At 38.2% G+C, this 18,981-nt stretch overlaps 1 protein-coding gene across 1 annotated transcript in view; it reads left to right on the forward strand.

The window, feature by feature from the left end:
• KCNB2 (potassium voltage-gated channel subfamily B member 2) overlaps positions 1-18,981 on the forward strand; it is a 470,433-nt gene that overhangs the window by 1,171 nt on the left and 450,281 nt on the right. The window lies entirely within an intron of this gene.

Here is an 18,981-nt window from a genome sequence, read left to right on the forward strand (position 1 = left end):
CAAGTTATGCAATAATGTCAATATTTTCAATAGCATTTCACATTTTCATTTTTGCATTGATTTTTTTTAAATTTGTTAAGAATCTGATTTTTTAAAAATCGGGGTCAAAGGAAAAGTAAGCATCTTATTGTTTTTAAATGTGTAATGCAGTGAGGGACAAAGGTCTCTTGATTTATTTACCAATAAACATCTATCAAAATGCTATCTTTCATAGGACAAGTGAAAGATAGATTTCAAAGAGCTAGTCTTATCAGTACTGAATAATTTATAGGAAAGATTTTTTCAAAGAGGGTAGCATTTTAAAATTTATATATAAGAAAGTGAAGTTTTATCAGTTACACTCTTTAAGGGTGTGTGTGTGTGTGTGTGTGTGAATATAATTACCCAAAGCTTAACTTGTAATACATGAATTAATCCTACAGACATCTAGACCAGAAAGTCCTTTGTTTTTAACCAAAACTGAAATAGTTCACTAATTGAACACATTGTGTGTGAGTGTGTGTGTGTGTGTGTGTGTGTGTGTGTGTGTGTTGTACATTTAATTGCTGCTTGAGGTGGTGGAGTTTAGTGGAGGGCATGAATAAATGCTTACTTGCGTGGCTGCGTAGACACTCTGAGAACACTAAAGGTTCACCATATAACTTTTCCTCCATTGAATGAAAAAAAAAATCCTCATCACCCCAAAGAGTGAATAGACTTCCACAAAGTTAATACCATAACCCTCTCCTGATCACCAATTATTTATCGCAAATAGTATTCGATCTAATGCACTTTCCCTCCCCTTGTGGCAGTGTTCACTTTTGGAGAAAGGAGCGAAATCACTTAGCAGTTCTCTGACTTTCTTTCTTCTTTAACCATCCCTGTTCCCTCTCCTGTTAGTGCTGCTCCATCTTCCATATACATAACCCCCCACACACATCGACTCCAGAAAAATATTTAACTGCCTGCCCTTTGAGAGTTCTTGTCCTTGCATCTTCCTTTTTCCTTTTTGAACCTGCGTTCTTCTGAATTTAATCAATCAATTCATCAGTCAAAACTATTTTCAATTTCACTTTTCTCCAAATCCCACACTTCAGTTTTCCAAGTACACATGTTTACTGAATATTCAGATGAGATTAGTGGAAATTATTACCCTATCTAAACCCTTCTGTTGGGCTTTTAAAACTTCTTGTTTATGTGACAGGGCAACCATGAACATCAGCCTACCCTTCTAATTTCCAGTGTAGTCCTGCAAGGGAGGCTGCTAGAAAGAGGAAGGGGCAGGAGTGGTTTTAGCTGCATTTCTTGGCAATTGATACCAGCCTAGGGTTTTTGTTTACCTACCTGCTTGGATGTCTATAAATGTACAGATCAGTGGAGCATCTTCAAGCATTGAAATTTTTTTCTGGAGTGTGTATCTGGAAGTTTTAAATGGCCTTTTAGAGAGACTGGTATGCATTTATTATGAAAGTAGACCTAATTACTGGTAAAATCTAGGAAACTTGTAAGATAATTTCATTCTGCCCTAATGGATTCTTTTTTTTCTTAGTAAGTAAATTGGTTCCTTGAAATTTGCAATACCTTAGAGACTAACTCTGAAGGAAAATCCTTAACGTTGATAGGAAATCCCCTCATGTACATTGTAAGGTAAATATATAAAGTTTAAATCTTCTATCTCAGTCAAATGGTATTATTATATGAGATTTGTTTATATTTGTCAAGTGGATTTTGCATAAATTTATGCAAAAAATTTTTGATGTCTATTATTTTCATAAGGGCTTCTGAGGCATGAAATGGGCGCTATAGATAAGAATGCATTATAGATTATTTTATTTTAAGCTTAGAGTATTTTTTAAGGTAAGAAGTTATGGCCTTCTTACTCCCAGAGTGATAAAATAAACTTTATTGAGCAAAGCAGTCTTCAAATTTTGTAGTCATATATTGCAAGTATCTTTATACCCTAGGTCTACAGCCCATTCTTTTTCATTGCTTATTTCTTCTTTGTACTTCTTAAATATTTGTTTCCTATTTCCACCAACTCTTAACTGCAAGTACAGGTTCTGAGCAGAACGTCAAGTGTGAGAACAGAGGCCCCTTGTTCGTGTAAGTGAAACCCTCTTGTAGTATCTTGAAAAGTGCCTATCCTCGTAGGTTGAATTGTACCTATCTGTGCTAGTTGATTTAATGTCATATAGACACTCACTAACTCATTCATTAATTCATTTATTACTTATTAAATATGTATTAGAAAAAGAGTGCTCGACTAGAATGTAACAAAGCAAAAGATAAAGACAATTGCTGTTCTTAAGAATTGTTTACAGTGTAGAGAATATAAAAAACTTAGATAACAAATTGAAGAATCAAATTTATAGTTGAACATGAGAGATTTCATGAATACAGAAATGCATTTAGTAACTTTATATTTAGTTAATAAGACAAATTCATGAAGAGGATCATGAAAAATTGGTCATAGGGTGTACACTTAGAATTGTGAGAAAATAAGAACAATAATAATAATAATATATTTTATTAAAATATTTAATTTGAAGTAAATTGAATTAGAATATTGTCATAATAAGTAATATGACAATAAAGCCACTATTACAATAGCAAACACTTACTTGAGCCAGATATTGTTTTAAACATGTTACAAGTATTAATATTTTCATTCTCACAACCACTCTATGAGGTAGCTGTCCCTAATGCTCTTTATTATATAGATATGAAAACTAATCTTCAAAGACTTTTCTTAACTTGTCTAAAGTCACATAAGAAGTCAATGGTAAAATCAAGCTTGAACCCAGGCAGTCTGGCTCCACTTAACCACTAGGATGTTAAGTAGTGAGAAGCTTGATCCCAAACAGGATAAGGAAAAGATGTTTGTACTTCCTAGATTATTTGCAGCTGAATCTTCTGACTAAAGAATGCCATGGTTCTTAACTACAGGTCAATGTTTTGAAAAAGACCAAAATAAGAACTCTTTTTAAGTTGGAGAAAATCCTAACCTTTTCAATGTGAATTTGAAATAAGTCTTATTTATTATTAATAAGAGGCTGATTTTTCAAATGAGGATGAGATTTTATCAGAATGCTAACACTCTAGAAAGCAGTATCCTGGGGCTAGCAGGTGGCGTGGTGAATAAGGAGTTAGACTCTTCACATGGTGGACTGTGGTTCCAGTCCTAGAACTGAAAACCATGCCAGACACATGTGCATACATTCCCAAAATCCAAAGAGGAGAATAGAGGAGAGGGGATTAGGATATGGCCATCCCTCTGGGGGTTATTTCTCACTTTCCCTTTCTCTGTCTGTCTCTAAGGCAAAAACTTTAAAAACAAAAGAAAGTCCTGTCCTTACTGACCCCAGAAAGTGAGGCTGACCAATACAGATGATCTGATCCATCAATTTCTAGCAAGAGTTCATTTTCATGATTTTAGGTTCCATGAATTACTTTGAATGGGATGTAATATTACAAATATTTTTAATTTAGCTATTTTAAAAATCATCTATTCATGTTTTAAAAGAAAATTGTTGGGTTTATGATATAATTTTATTTTATGTGTTTCTCCAATTTTTTCCTCCAGAAAATGTAACCCTAATAGGTTAATGGAAATTGGAATATAGTCACTTAACAGATTTGCTTACTAACGTTTTCTAGAATGCATTTGTTTTTATTAAGTGGCAAATAACTATAATAAAAATCATAAAAGCATAAAGAAAATTACAAACTGAGATGATTTTCCTCAAGAAAAGTTTATATTATATTGGAAGTTCTTTCTAAATAACCACTGCTTATGTTTATGCAAAAAAAATACTATCTGGATTAAATTTGGAAGATACAATAATTAAATATTACCTGCAGGATGCCATAGACTCAAATATTTCGATGCATCTTCATGATTGATTGACATTTCTATTCTTCATCCAGTTATTACTCTCAACCTACAGTTAGCTCATGGTGTAAAAGTTCATTTTAAAAGTTTGGGTATCCTATAGAACTTGTGTACAGTTTTTCATAAAAACAGCACTTGAGGTGATGTTGAGGTCTCAGATCAATCCATCAAAGTTCTTTTAATTGATAAGGTTAAAATACCTGAAGTGTGGTATGGTTACTACTATAAATCCAACTATTACATATAGCAGTATTTCTGGGGAATCATTTGTGGAAAGTAACGTTTATTAACCTCCTGTGCACGAGGCTCTTTTGAAACAGAGGTGAGTGCAATGCTATGTAGGCCCACAAGGAGAGAAAATAGAGAGTCCGTACACAACTATTAAGCAGAATGAAGAAAGCTTTGTAAGATTGGTATAGGCAAAATGTTGAATAATTGATCTGGAGTTTTATCATGAGGGCCAGGGACTGCCAATCTCCCGAGATTCTCATTTGCCATTTCATCCTGAGCTCCTGCCTGGTGCCAAGCCCTCATCTAGCTGTTAGGGACATAAATATGAATAAGACATCACGTACTCTGAGCCTGCACCTGTAGACAAATAAATCACAACAAATATCCTCAATGCTAATGGCAAGGTGGGATGGCAATTCAACTGAGAAGTCACATAACAGAAGCATCCCCAGAGTAAGAAATGCAGTTGCTTTGAGTTCTCAAATTTATTTGTTACCATGATTCAACACTGAGTCAAATCCAATGCACCCCCCCACACCACCCCCACCTTTTTTTTTTTTTTTTTTTTTTTTTGCTATATGGTGTGTGCGCTCATCAGGATGAGACAAAGAGAAAGGGGGAGAGAAGATGAGAAATGAAGATGGCCATGTTACAATCCGTTCTCCTCTCAGGATTTTGGGCATGCACACACATGCACTGGATATGATTTTATACCTGCCAGGTCAGGGACTTGAACCAGACAATTGGCCATATGAGATCCAGTTGCCTTAACCTACTGGTCCCCCAATGCTCCTTTATTATCAACAGTATTTTGTAATGTTCTGTTTACTTTTCTGAAATGGTATTTATAGATAATATAACCAATCTATGTATATTGAGTTGTCAGAAAAGTCATGATGTGTTTTCTTCTGATTTTTATGCAAAAATGCATCATGACTTTTTTGACAACTCAATATAATATTTTATAAGTCAACATAAATTCTCTGACTTTTAAGAGAAAGGACAAATAGGGGAAAGCAACTTAAGATCAAATAAAGAAAAGATTAAGTAAAACAGATGTTTGCTCTTAAAATGCATATGTTTGAATAGGAAGATAAGTTTGTATAAGAAGATTCAATTGAGTATTGGTGACATTTTTGTAGATTTAGCATTTTTAAATGAGTGAAATAAATACATTCATTGGGTGTGCTAGCTACCATTGCAAACAGATGTGGGTGTGCTCTATGTGAATCAATAACACAATTATACCTGGTGATATTACTTTTCATGATGACAAGCAAATCTTGGTCAAGTTCCAAATGTGGTAGTTACATTCCTAGAAATTCCTATGTAAAAATATGTGCATTATTGTTAGGATCTAATACTACAATAGTAAGCAAGTTTTTAGGTACATGGATGTCTGCTGGAACATATAAAAGTTATGGAAGATGCAGGATTTCCACACACTTGATGGTTTTTTTTGCATTATTAATCTTTACCCTCCAAATACTTTGTCTTAGAAAATTTATCCAAAATGGACTGTATGTATTAATCCCATTCAACAGGACCGATGATGACTACTTAATCTCATTGAATCCAATTCTCATGGATGACAGACTAATTTGAAAAAGCAAAACTCTCTTAAGTGTTTAGTAAGAACTTAAGTTTAGAGACTGACTAAATACCAGGCATAGTAAACAGCAATAATATCACACCAGATAGATGACTCATCATCTGGGACACCCTAATGGTAGGTACAGTATGTGAGACTGACCGATGGAGAGGATCTGATACTGTCAAGAGTTTCATTTTCTAGGTAGAAGTGTCAGATAAAACTTCACAGATGAAGTGACATCTAAGCTCATTTTAAAAAGATGCATAAGCATTCTTCATGAAGAAAGGAGGCAGATGGAGAGCCTTTAGGCAGCAGGAACAGCATTTGCAAAGTAGTGTCATGAACAGGACTTGGCTGGTGATTGAGGCTCAGCATTGGCAGTCATAGGGAAGTGATAGGCCATGAGACATTAGAAGTGAAAGGTGTCGTATACCACCCTAAATAATCTAGATTTTACTTTGTAGGACGGGGAGCTGGGAAGAGAGGAGTCAACTGCAATTTTTATAATATTGTAACATAGTCTATTTTTGATTTAAAGTTTATTTATTTATTTATTCTGAGAGAGTGAGTCATGAGTACAGTACCTTCAACAAAGTCTTGATGTCATGGTCCACTTCCAGCCCCAGCCAGCCCTGGATAATGGGCACACCAACTCTGAGCATAAACCTGGAACCTTCCCATGTGTGTTAGCCTCAAAAAGTGTCACATTTTATGGATGTGCCCCCATCCGGCACACTGCTTTATCTTTGGAGATAAGTTCTGAGCTACCATGATAAGGATGGATCATAGAAGATTAGACAAAAGATTCACACCTAGGATAGTTAGGAGACTGTTGAGGAATATAGTTAGTCTGAGGTCCAGGACTTGCTTTAAACAGAAATGGTAAAGACCGTGAGGAGGGTTTGGGTGCCCAAGGGCAAACACTTTTAATCCCAGTGTCTCCAAGTCTTCCAGCTCCCAACATGGGCCATAACAACAGGTGTTAGCCTCCCTCTTTTTCCTTCAAGGGTCATTATATTAGATGAGGTTGGTTGAGCTTTTGGAACAAACCTCTGTTTTTCAATGGTTAGTAAAGTAGATGTCTATTTTTGGTCACATGAGAGTTCTAGTATGTGTGTGTTTGGTGCGGTGATCTGGGGACCCAGTCTCTATCTACACGGAGAGCTTGGAGCTCTCTGAATCTAGGTGGCAAATGTGGAAGAAAATGTCCATAGTAAAGTCATACTTAAGTAGTGACACACCTAGCTTCTGTTCACATTCTATAGCAGAGATGGCTGCCTTGCACCTTCTGTAGGCAAGGAGGCTGGAATATGTAAATGTGGCTGGGCAGCCAATCCTCAGCAACATTTCTATATCATGGAAGGGGAAGCACAACTTTTGCTAAACAACTGTTTCTACTGTGTTTTGCCTCTCAAGCATTATGTAGGGGAATCATTCCAGGGGTCAATCTGAATCCCTCCTAGTCACTGTATCTATATAAAAGTCGAGGTTTTAGGGGCAGTGCTAAAACCCCGTCCACTCCACACACAGATATGTTCCCTCATTGTCCAGAAAACTTGGTTCTAAAAGACAAGTCATCATCCTTCCAGTATACAGTGATGGATCAGGTTTACATTGAAAATTCTGTTTGGAAAAAGGAAGAATGGGAAACATGGAACAGTCCTTGACCTATAACATGGGAAAAAAATCCTACTGGACTTCGTTGAAGATTCCGCTGCCCTAGCAGTTGAGGTCATTCTTTTATTAGACCCTGCTTTTTCTATATTAGAAGAAGACCTTTGTTCGTTGTTCTCCATATTCTTGGCTACCCTCTGGAAGGTTCTTTGACTGTCCATTGTTTTCCAGGGGTACATCCAAAATGGGTGTTGGGAAGTATGCCCATCTTGGAACTCACACAGTCACCCCTACTTACTGTAGGGGATACATTCCAAGACCCACAATGAATGTCTGAAATCACAGATAGTACTGACCCTCGTAAATATTATGTTTTTTCCTATACATATGTGCATACCTATGATAAGGTTTAATTTATAAAATAAGCACAGTAATAGATTAGCAACAATAATGTAATAAAATAGAACACTATAACAATATACCATAATTAATTTATGTGGTCATGGTTTCACTCTTTCTCAAAATATTATAATGTTTTCTTCAATTTTTGGGCCAGGGTTGACTTAGGTAAGTGTAACTGTGGAAAGCAACCAAAGATAGGGGGGGGGGCTTATCTTAAGCCCAGCTTCTTTTTTTTTCTTTTTTTTTTTTTGTGAGAAAGAGATTTGTGGTATATGTATAGGATGCTTGCTCTTGCCAGGAGACAGAAAGGAAAAAATCACTCCTCACCCCCCTGGGGGGCATGGCCATGCTGCAATCCCTTTTCCTTCACTCTCCTCTCAGGATTTTGGGCATGCACACACACACACGTTACTTGTGAGTTTCAAGCTTCTGGGTTCAGGACTCAAACCATGGTCAACCACTTGGGAGTCCAGTGCCTTAACTACTACACAACCTTCTGCCCCCAGGCCCAGCTCTTAATTTCTTTGACAATACAATACAATTCCCTGAAAATCTTCATAGGTTACTTATCTGTTCTTTTTTCACAGGTACTCTACTAACTACATTGAAAGTTCTTTCCTACTTACAATTCTTGAGCCTGCTTCATTTCTTTGGTCGTCTCAATTACCTATTTCTCAAGAGGTTACTGTGGGGTCATTTGAAAAGTAGACTTGGAGAGAACCAGCAGTTAGCGTAATGGCTATGTTGCTGGACTCCCACGTAGTTGACCACGGTTTGCGTCCTGGACCCGGTGGCTTAAAACTCACGCCGGGTGCATGTGCGTGCATGCCCAAGATCCCGAGAGGAGAATGGAGGAGAAGGGATTGCAGCGTGACCATCGCCCCTGGGGGGGTGATTTCTCGCTTTCTGTCTCTATGTCTCTCTCTGTCTGTCTGGCGGGCGCACGTGCCCTATAGTGAAAATCTCCCCAAAAAAAAAAAAAAAAAAAAGTAGGCTTGGATGGTTAGCTTCATTAATCAGATATTTGTTGCAAGGCAAAATCACTCTAAGTGAAAGTCATAATAGGTAACTGTTGCTCAAAGTTATTTCAGTGTTATTTATTCCTCATTTTGCTAGTCCCTAATAAAGTGGGCCCTTCCAGCTTTGTCTTACATTTCTAGACTTTGATTCTCCCTTTTATCTCTGTTCTCAAACTATCAGCTATACCCTGAGGTCCTTGATTATTTTGTAACACCTTCCAAGGGTCAGTGAAGAGCAGCCACCCTCCACTAACATTCTGGCTCTTCCCAATGTTTTCCTCTGGAGCTACAGATTCACCCTCCATGCTACTGTACTTTTGCCAAAGGGCTCCTGTATCTGTTCCCTTGCTGAGAGCCAACACTACAATTGTATATTTTTGTAAAGGCAGCATCTCTCTTCAAGGTGTCCATTTCAGAATAAGTCAGAAAAATGCTAGCTGTTGTAACACCAGAATGTTAATGATGTGACAAAATAAAAGTGTATTTCTTACCCACATAAAAATCAAATGAAGAAAGAGAGAGAGCACAGAAAAGGCACAATCACTTCTTAAACATCTTTGTTCAGGTGTGACAACAACACTTGAGGTCATTTTCCACTGATGAACATGCACTAAGTAGCTCCACCTGGATGCAGAGGGCTTCAGAAATATAGTCTCTGGTTCAGTAGGACATTTTTGGTGACAGTTCTCCTTTATGAAGGTATTCACATAAAATAAAATATGTAGAGATGAGCCAAGTGAAGGATTTATTTGGGAATAGTACCTAAGTAGTAGAATTGCACTTAATACACACACACACACACACACACACACACACACACACACACACACACACACACACACACACACACACACACACACACACACACACACACACACACACACACACAGACACACACAATGGTTTGTCTGGAAAACGAAAGAGAAGGTTAGAGTCTTATTGGAGAAAAAGGATGTTAACAATTTGTTTTGAGAGGGAGTCCTTTGGTGTTGGTAGAGTCTCACTGGAGCTGATTGTTCTGACTAGCAAGCATCAGTAGTTAGGTAAGACTTGCAGTCTCGGAGTTAGGGTTAGGCCCTTTCACTTGTGGACTGGCCTTGTGAGACAGTTGTTGGAAGAGGCATATGCAACCTGAGTGTTTTCCCCTTTGGCCCCTCAATTCCATTACAGCCATGTACAACATATGTGAAGGAGTTTCAGAAAGCTCATGAAAAGAAAGTGTATTTTGAAGAAACTGATGGATTGCAAAAAAATTTTTTTGCACCAAAGTGCACTTTAATTGATTGGTATTTATTAATAATGATTAATTCCATTTTGTGCATGAACTTTTTAAAGTCCTCCTGGATGACTCTGGTTTGTGTAATTAACTTTCATAAAGGCAAAACAAGAATTTAGGTAGTGGGCCATTGCTGCTGTAGTCATCTTCCTTCTCAGTAAGTTAAGGGGCAAAAAGTTACTCACCAACCCTGGCTGTCAGTGGCATCTGCCCCACCTCACTGCAGTCTTCTTGACGTTCTACCCATTCCTCTGGGACACCTGCCTCGGTAACATGTCACCTTTCTTTCCCTAAAGCATCACTATTAGGAGGCTCTTGTATCTAACAGACTCTGGCTGCATGCTTTGGGATAAAGGATGGTATTTATAGAATAGACGAGAAGCTAGTTCTAATTAAATGTTAGATGCCACAGCTCCTAGAAGCGTATTTGCCATTTCTCACCATAGGGCCTCTCTTGCCAGTTCATATCACACTGGGGCCCAGCCCAGCCATGTATGAGGTCTGTCTCTCTCTCTCTCCTTCTAGACACTTCTTCCTATCTCTCTATCTAGAATGTCCCCATTATTCCTTCTCAAGGTGCCAGTGGATGACTCCAAAAGCCAGAGGTAATTCATTATCCAGAACAATTTAGCTTTTGTCTCTGACTTCCACAAGGGCATTTGCCTGTAATAGCCAAACAGTCCATTATGATTTTTTTCTGTAACAGAGAACCAGTTCTTTCACTAAGAGGGCCTATCACACTCCTAGTGTAAACTGGCTTGAAATTGCAGTCAGCTTTGAAGGCACTTACTCTGCAGATATGTAGTAAGCATTTGTCAGATGTAAAGCACCCTGCTGGGTCATGAGATTAAACAAGCTTAGTCCTTACCCTCGCAGAGCTTGTAGTCTATCCAAGAGCAAACATGGAAGCCCCCAGTCCCCACGAGGGCTTATTGCAGTGAGTTCACCCTGGGTCCAAATGATGGTTGCTTCTTTGAATTAGGGACTTTGCAAAAGGAAAGGTAAGGAGCAGCGTGTGGGCTGTGGTTGCTAAACCAGACGAGTTGAGACATTATGCCACCATTATTTCTCAGAAATACTTTTATGCTTTACTTCCAGTTACTGGGTTTATTTCTTTGGCAGACTCCAGGACTTGGGCTATTTGGTTTTTGTATGCCATCCCTTACTATCTTCTAACAGTCAGCACAATCTGGTCCTAAAACGGAGATTAGCCAGGTAGGTGAGTGTGACATCTGGGAGAGAATGGAGCAGATGAGAGACGGTGGTACCAACAGGCAAGAAGTTAGACGTTAGGAGTATCAGGGATGTCCCGGCCAAATCAGGGAAGGGATGTCTGGGAGCAGGCAATATTAGAGATTCAGATGGGCCAGGCAGAAAAAAGGCAGGGAGTGTTCACATTGTCCTGCCTCATTAGGCTCAGAATGCTATCGTTTGTGGGAACATATCAATTAGGAACTCTTAATATTTAGCTAGGATCCAGCCAGTTTGGACATTTCTAGTCGCGGGAAAACTGGGTGATGGCCATGCTATTAAACAAACGAGTTCGGGCACAATGGGGAAGACCATTTCTTATGGCTCATCGACTACTGGCCGCTTCTCCTGAATGTCCACTATAGCTTCTTCACTGGACTCTGAGCTGCTTTTTTCTCTTCTTGTCCTCTCAATTAATTTTGCACTTTGCTTTTTGTATAATCTGATCATGTCATTTATTCCCATAAATGTAGATAAGTTCACTTTTCTTAGGGTAAAGGCCTTAATCTTTATCTTGGTGGATACTGTGTCTGTTCTTTATTTCCCAAAGCATCACTAGTGCAAGGCCGTTGGGCCTAATGGGCTCTGAGCAGCCTGGCTCCTGTCCACCAGCTTCATCTCAGGTGCCACTCGCCCTTTGTTTTCTGCTATGATTTCTGGCCTTATTTTATTCATTGGAAGTGCCCTTGGCTTTCTTGCCAAAAGGCCTTCACACAGAGTTGTTTAGTGTGCTCTGTCTTCCCACTTTCACCTAATTAATTCTTACTCATGTCTCTGATCTCAGGTCAAAAGTCACTTGCTCAAAGAAATCTGTCTGGCATCCAGAGCAGGACAAGTATCCCATTCTGCTCTCTCCTAGAACCCTATATCTTTTGTGGCACTTATTTCAAATCTAACTTTAATATTATGGGCATATACTTACTTAATATTAGCAGGTGGCATGGAGGTTAAAGTGCTGGAATCCCTCATTGTCAGCCAGAGTTGAAGTCCCAGACCCAGTGGCTTGAAAATCATGCCAGGTATATGTGTGTGTGCATGTTCAAAATCTTGAAAGGAGAATGGAAGAGAAGGAATTGTGGTGTGGCCATCTCCCCAGGGAGTGATTTCTCACTTTTCCTCTCTCTCCTTGGTGAGCACTTGCACCCTATGGCAAAAAAATTACAAATAAATATATGAAACTGGTTTTCTTACACTAATATCAGCATTTGGGGCAAGAATGTAAGCTCAGTAAAGGCAAGGATTATCCTTCTTATTCACTCCTTTCCATGCACCTAGTAGATGTTCATTATTTATTAGTTGAATACATGAGTGAAAAAGTGGATAGAACCAGAGCCTAAGTCAAGTTTTAGATCATAAAACAGAAGTTACTGAGGACTGCTATCCAGGGTAAGTTTGCCTGATGGCGAACCACCAAACCATGGCCCTGCACTATTGACACTCAGGTTGTCTTTACGTTCTTGATCAGGACCAGGATGGTCCTAGAATCTGAGAGGGAATAAAGGATTTTTTTAAAGTTTTTTTTTGCCTTAAGTTGTGTGCACTTGCTGGAGAGAGAGACAGAGACAGAGATAGTGAAGGGAAGCAAGAAATTACCCCCTGGGGGATGGCCAAGCCACAATCCCTTTTCCTCCATTCTCCTCCCAGGATCTTGGGCACATACACACACACACACACACACACACACACATCTGGCTTAATTTTTTTTTTTGTTTGTTTGTTTGTTTGTTTTTTGCTATAGGGCGCGTGCACTCGCCAGACAGACAGAGAGAGACAGAGAGACAGAAAGCGAGAAATCACCCCCCAGGGGGGATGGCCACACCGCAATCCCTTCTCCTCCATTCTCCTCTCGGGATCTTGGGACGCACGCACACACGCCCGGCGTGAGTTTTAAACCACTGGGTCCGGGACGCGAATCGCGGTCGACTACGTTGAGAGTCCAGTGACATAGCCATTATGCTAACTGCTGGTTCCCCTGGCTTGATTTTTAAGCCACTGAGTCTGGGACTTGAACCATGGTCAGCCATGTGGGAGTCCAGTGATGTAACCACTACACTGTCTGCTAGCCACAGGAATAAGGTTTTTAAGTGAAGTCCCAGTGTCTCCTACCAATGGATAGAAATATGACGAGGCAAAATATAGTCCCTATGATAGAATTTTTCTCTCATTCTTATTAAGAAAATAACTTCTTTCTTACTTAAGAGTAGAACTGAGCCTTATAATTTCACAGGAAGGTGGTCTAGAGTGCTTTCCAATAGAACTTCATGTGATGATAAAATGAGTCTCTTTCCAATACAATAGCAACTAGTCTCATGAGCTATTAAACACTCAAGGTATAACTTCTAAGACTGAGATGTAAATTTTAATTAATTCAAGTTTAATTTAAATGTAAAGAGTACACATGTGGCTAGTTGCTACTATGTTAGATAATGTGGATTTAGAGTATTACTAGTATGAACTACTTTAGGAAGTCCTAAGTTTTAAAAGCAGTATGGATTCTATTCTAGAAATATCAATATCAACCAGTGTTGGCTTCCAACTGACTGTATATGAACATGTAAGCAATCCCTGGCATCCAGGGTCTGTTTTTACTCCCAGGTATATCGTATTAAAGGGATTTGAATGCACTGTCTCTTGTTTCTACTCTAGAAATTGTTCGTTGCTGAGAGCATTTCTTTCTTCCTGTGAACTGCACAAAATGTGAAGTATTATACAAATGTAGAACATTATCTTTGTAAATATCTGTGTAATACCACCTCCAGTGCTTTCATGTGCCTACTTTCCCCAAAAGGACCTTCTTTTTGTGTTCTCCCCTCTTCCTCTCTCTATCCACTTTTTGTCTTCTTCTTTTCTTCTTAAACTTCTAGTAAGATACAGACACACTACTGTGTCTTTTAACAAGTTCCTTTTCTTTTGCATATCATTTTCTTATCCTTGGTGCTTATTTACAAAAGCTGTGTTATCAGTTCAGATCATTCATGAAAACAGACCAAAAAAATAAAACAAAAACAGGCCAAAAAACAGTCCAGATCATTAAGAAGTAAACAAATAAAAATCTGAAATGGTGATAGCTCTTGGTATAGCAATTAATATATTTTAAAGATGTATCAGATGTAATAGTTTCAAGATTCATTATTTGCAATATGCCAGAAAAGGTATTGTCCTGGATTTTTTTCCAGCTATCACCGAGATAATGTTGTATGTGCTCGGATCCTTTAAAAGTACCCCTTTGTCTGACTCTTGAATTCTTTGTCCTGCTCCTCACAGGCAAAAAGCCGTCCAGTGAGGTAATGCCAGAATAAGTACATGGTGTTTAGAAAGCAGACTTCTGAAATATGATAGTAAAGTAACATTTAAAAAGAAATGGGCCTTCTTTATTCCTTTTTCTCTAGTCTGTAAAGCTTGAAACAAATGTGTCTAGGGGCTTTCATGCTAAATGTCTCCAGTTCATAAAATCATGATTATTAATCAGACTACCATTAAATATTAATTTACCTTTGAGATAAATGTCATTTTAAATTTGGAATCCTAGTTTTTTCCTAAACCTAAGGAGAGCATTTTCATTAGGCTTTAGAGAAAGAGTGCACACGGAAGGCTGGGAAGCTATTAAGAAGCCACTTCTTAAACATGACTTCTGGTTTGACTCAGGCCCAAGCAAATGCTTGGTTTCTAGGATAATAAACAAGAGTTTGTAATTACATATAGGCAGCAGGAGAAGAACATTAGAGTAAACAGGTTTTTGGTCATTTTTTAAATTGTAAATATAGGGAGCTACTTTCTTTTAGGCATTTTATAATGTTAGAATGCAGCACTTGCTAGATAGTAGATGCTCAGGAAATATTTGTAGAATGAATTAATAAAACCTCAAAGCAGTTTTTAAAATTCCAAGCTCTGGCTAAGGCTACAGGTCTCGTAAATGAAGATTATATTCCACAAAGTCACATGAATTAAGATGTCTTTATCATTTGCTAGTACTTGATATTATTTTCTCTTCTCTTCCTACAGCAATATGTTTAAATCAGTGGGAGCTTCAACTAGGTTCTAACTAAGTAAATATTCAAATTCGTAATAACACCCAGGCCTACAAAACACTTGCTAGAAGCACAAATTTGATGTTTTTGCAATATTCTTTTTAGAAATCCTGTGAGTTACTTGAAAGCAAGAGATTTACTCAGTTTTGTATTCCCTGCACTCGATTTATAGAAGTAACAAATAACACATTGTTTTGGAAGGAAGAGAGAAAACAAGAAAGAAGGAATGGGTCTAAATCAGTATTTCTTATTTATATTTTATGGTCTTTTTCTATTCTGACCATTATTGGAATAGTAGAAATTATAGATTTATGTCGTAGCCAGGAATCATTAATAATTAGGTTCAACTCATCAGTATTTATAGGTTTCACTGGGTATGAGATAGATTACTCTTCACATTTTTCCTTCTGTCGTTTTACTTTCATATTCATTTTGGGCCTTCTGAGGTAGTAAAGTCAAATGGAAAGAACTTGGGTTCAGGAGCACGAACCTTCATAATTTGCCCTGAAGCCAAATAGACTCTGGGAAGATTGTTTAAACTCACTGGTGGTGTTTGTCCAGTTAGCGTGGACACCTTTCAGATACTGTAAGTTCTATATTTTTAAGATTCAAAAAATATTTTAAAGATCTATCTTAACTATACATCTCAAATGTTAAGACTAATAACAGTACTTCTGAAAAATCATGTACTCAAAGTTATGTTTAATTCTACAAGTGTAGAGCTATAAAAACATTTTCCAATCGTACCATCTCTACCTATAATCAGTAGCGCATAGTCTGTTTTATATATGCCAGTTAGGCTAAGGGGTAGCTATAACATTATGAGAATCACTGGGGGTTTGCTTTTTCTATCTCTATCATGCTAGGAGGATTGCTCAATATTGATTCTATATTTCCATTTCCATTTTGTTCTGAGACATTCAGAATCCTGCCATTCAGAGATAATCCCCAGTGTCTTATAAGGTTAAGAACTTGGGCTTTGGATTAAGATAATGCTGGGTTGGAATCCCAGAGCCAGTGCTTACTATTAGGTCGTTGGGAAAGTCATGACGTATTTTTCTATGTTTTTCTCTTCAAAAATGCATCATAACTTTCCCGACAACCAAATAGTTGTGTCATTTTGAGCAGAACTTATTTCCGAACTGCAGTTTCTTGATCTGTAAATAGAATATAACAATACCCATCACAAGGTGGGTTGAAAAATGATGAGAATGCTCACGATGAGAATTCAATGAGATCAGCACAATGGCTACATTTAATAATCACTTAATATTTGGTAGACAAAGAAAGTGACAATTAACAACAACATTCACAATGCAAATGAGATCATAACTTTGGCTTCCCTTCAAATACAACTCCAAAAATATTCCTACCTTCTAGGAAATGTAAATTCTACTTATAAACATTTTGATCTTTAGCTGAAATAAAATCCAAATTGTAAATCTGCATCCCATTGCAATAGCTTATTTTACACCAACATGCCCTTTTACTGTCATCTTGACTACATGAAACTTGCAGAGGTAAAAAACAGTACTTTAAAGTAGCACCATCTCCAAATCCAGAATAACTAGTCCTTTCCTTGAAGAAAACACAATGAAAAATAATATAACAACATTAAAGAAGATAGGAAAAAAGTCCATAATTTTCCCAAGCTTAACCATGTGGCTCCTTTCAATGAAGATAATACCTGTCATTTATTTCTTAGAATTTTCTGCCTTGGCCCTAAGTAACATTCCCTATTATTCCCGTTGCTACCATAATTTCTATGATTTTTTTTTCCACACTGATTTTCTAGTTATTTATTTCAAGACTGTATCATCTGGTGCAAATCACATGAACTCAGGGCTTCAGTCAGTCCATCTGTGGTTCCTAATTTTCACATTTTTATTTTAGAAAATGTTGATGGAAATTGATGAGTTCATTTTCCTCATCAGAAGCTTTGATATTTTCTTATCAAATTGTGCTAAATTATTTTTATTTGCAGTAGATTGAACATCTCATAGATGTGAGTAGGTCATCTTGTCCATCTGCCTGATGTTCTTACCATTCATTATTTATTATTGCCATAGCTCCCAGTTTTTTACACAACAGAGACACATGGTAGATTAAGAGGGGGGCAGGGGCAAGGGGAGCAGTATTTATAAAGTGCCATACACAGATGAATGCTGCAGAAACTCTGTTTAACGATCCTTGTTTATGGCAAGGCTGGATGGAAAATATTACTCATAAGGGATGTGGAGACGATCGTGTCTAGAGTTCAGGGCATCTCTTTCCTTTTCTACCTAATGATGAACAGAAAAAAAATCAAGCATACCAAATTACTTGTGTTAAATTGCAAGTTTTAAATTAGCTCTAGTAATACACTAATCTTATTTATTTATTTATTTATTGGGGAGGCTTTTGCTATGGGGCGCGTGTGCTCACCAGAAAGCCAGAGAGAGACAGAAAGCAAGAAATCACCCCCCCACCCCCAGGGAAGATGGCCACACGCAATCCCTTCTCCTCCATTCTCCTCTCAGGATCTTGGGCACACACGCACACAAGCCTGACGTGAGTTTAAGCCACCACGTCTGGGACTCGAACTGTGTTCTGCTACATGGGAGTTCAGCAACATAGCCATTGTGCTAACTGCTGGTCCCTACACTTATTTATTAGAAAGTGTATTTATGCTAAAATCTAGATTTTTTTAAAGTTTATTTCTCAAGCAAGAGAGAGGGAAGATATCCTCAACAATGTCTCACTGCACCATCTATCCTCCTGCCTAGCTTTCTAACCAGCCAGAATCACAGACATGCTTAGTATGGTCTAGTCATCCTAGGGTCTGAACACTGGGCCTTCCCACATGGCTCTGGTATCATGCAGTAGCATCACCCTTCCCACTAGGGCTGGACTAAGAACATATTTTTTTTTTTAATTTCATGTTATTATGCATGAAAATACAGATAGGTGTGTAGGAGAGCAAGAGAGAGTGAGGAAAAGGAGGAGGAACACCCCCAACAGGATCTCGTCATGCCTTGATCTGCTTCTCACAGCCAATCAATTCCTCAGGATCTTGGATACTCACACGGGTGCCTTGTGTGTTTTCAAGTCCACCTGGGAATCTGAACCCGTGGTCAGGCATGTGGCTTCCAGCACTACAGTTTAGTTTGATTCTGACTGTACCACCAGGCAGGGCCACATTATTTCTAATATGAGCAATGAGAGAAAAAAAAAAGAGAGAGAAAGAGGGAAGGAAAGAAGGAAGGAAAGGAAGGGAAGGAAGGAAGGAAGGAAGGAAGGAAGGAAGGAAGGAAGGAAGAAATAGAAAGGACTAGAAAAGGAGGTACCTTAAAAATGTGGCTGTGCTGAGCATCCTAAGGTGAATATTGGCAGTTGTCTGTTTGAGTCTGAGCATATGGTGTCTTAGACTGCTACAACAGATTATCTCCGACTGACTAACTTATGAACAGCAGAAATTTCCCAGTCTCCAAAACAGAAATTTACTCTTCACAGTTTTGGAAGCTCAGAAGTCCAAGATCAAATTACCTACAGGTTTGGCCTCTGGTGAGTACTCATTCTGCATAGATGTTGCCTTCCTGGTGGTCTTCACATGGTGGAAGGGGTAAGGCAGCTCTCTGGGGCTTCCTTTATGAAGACAGTAATCCTAACCCAACTTCTGTGCTGCAGTCAGTAGCATACTGGACTGTGGAGCTGTG

This window comes from Tupaia chinensis, unplaced genomic scaffold, assembly GCF_000334495.1.
Source record: "Tupaia chinensis unplaced genomic scaffold, TupChi_1.0 Scaffold000002_1, whole genome shotgun sequence".
Lineage (NCBI taxonomy): Eukaryota > Metazoa > Chordata > Mammalia > Scandentia > Tupaiidae > Tupaia > Tupaia belangeri.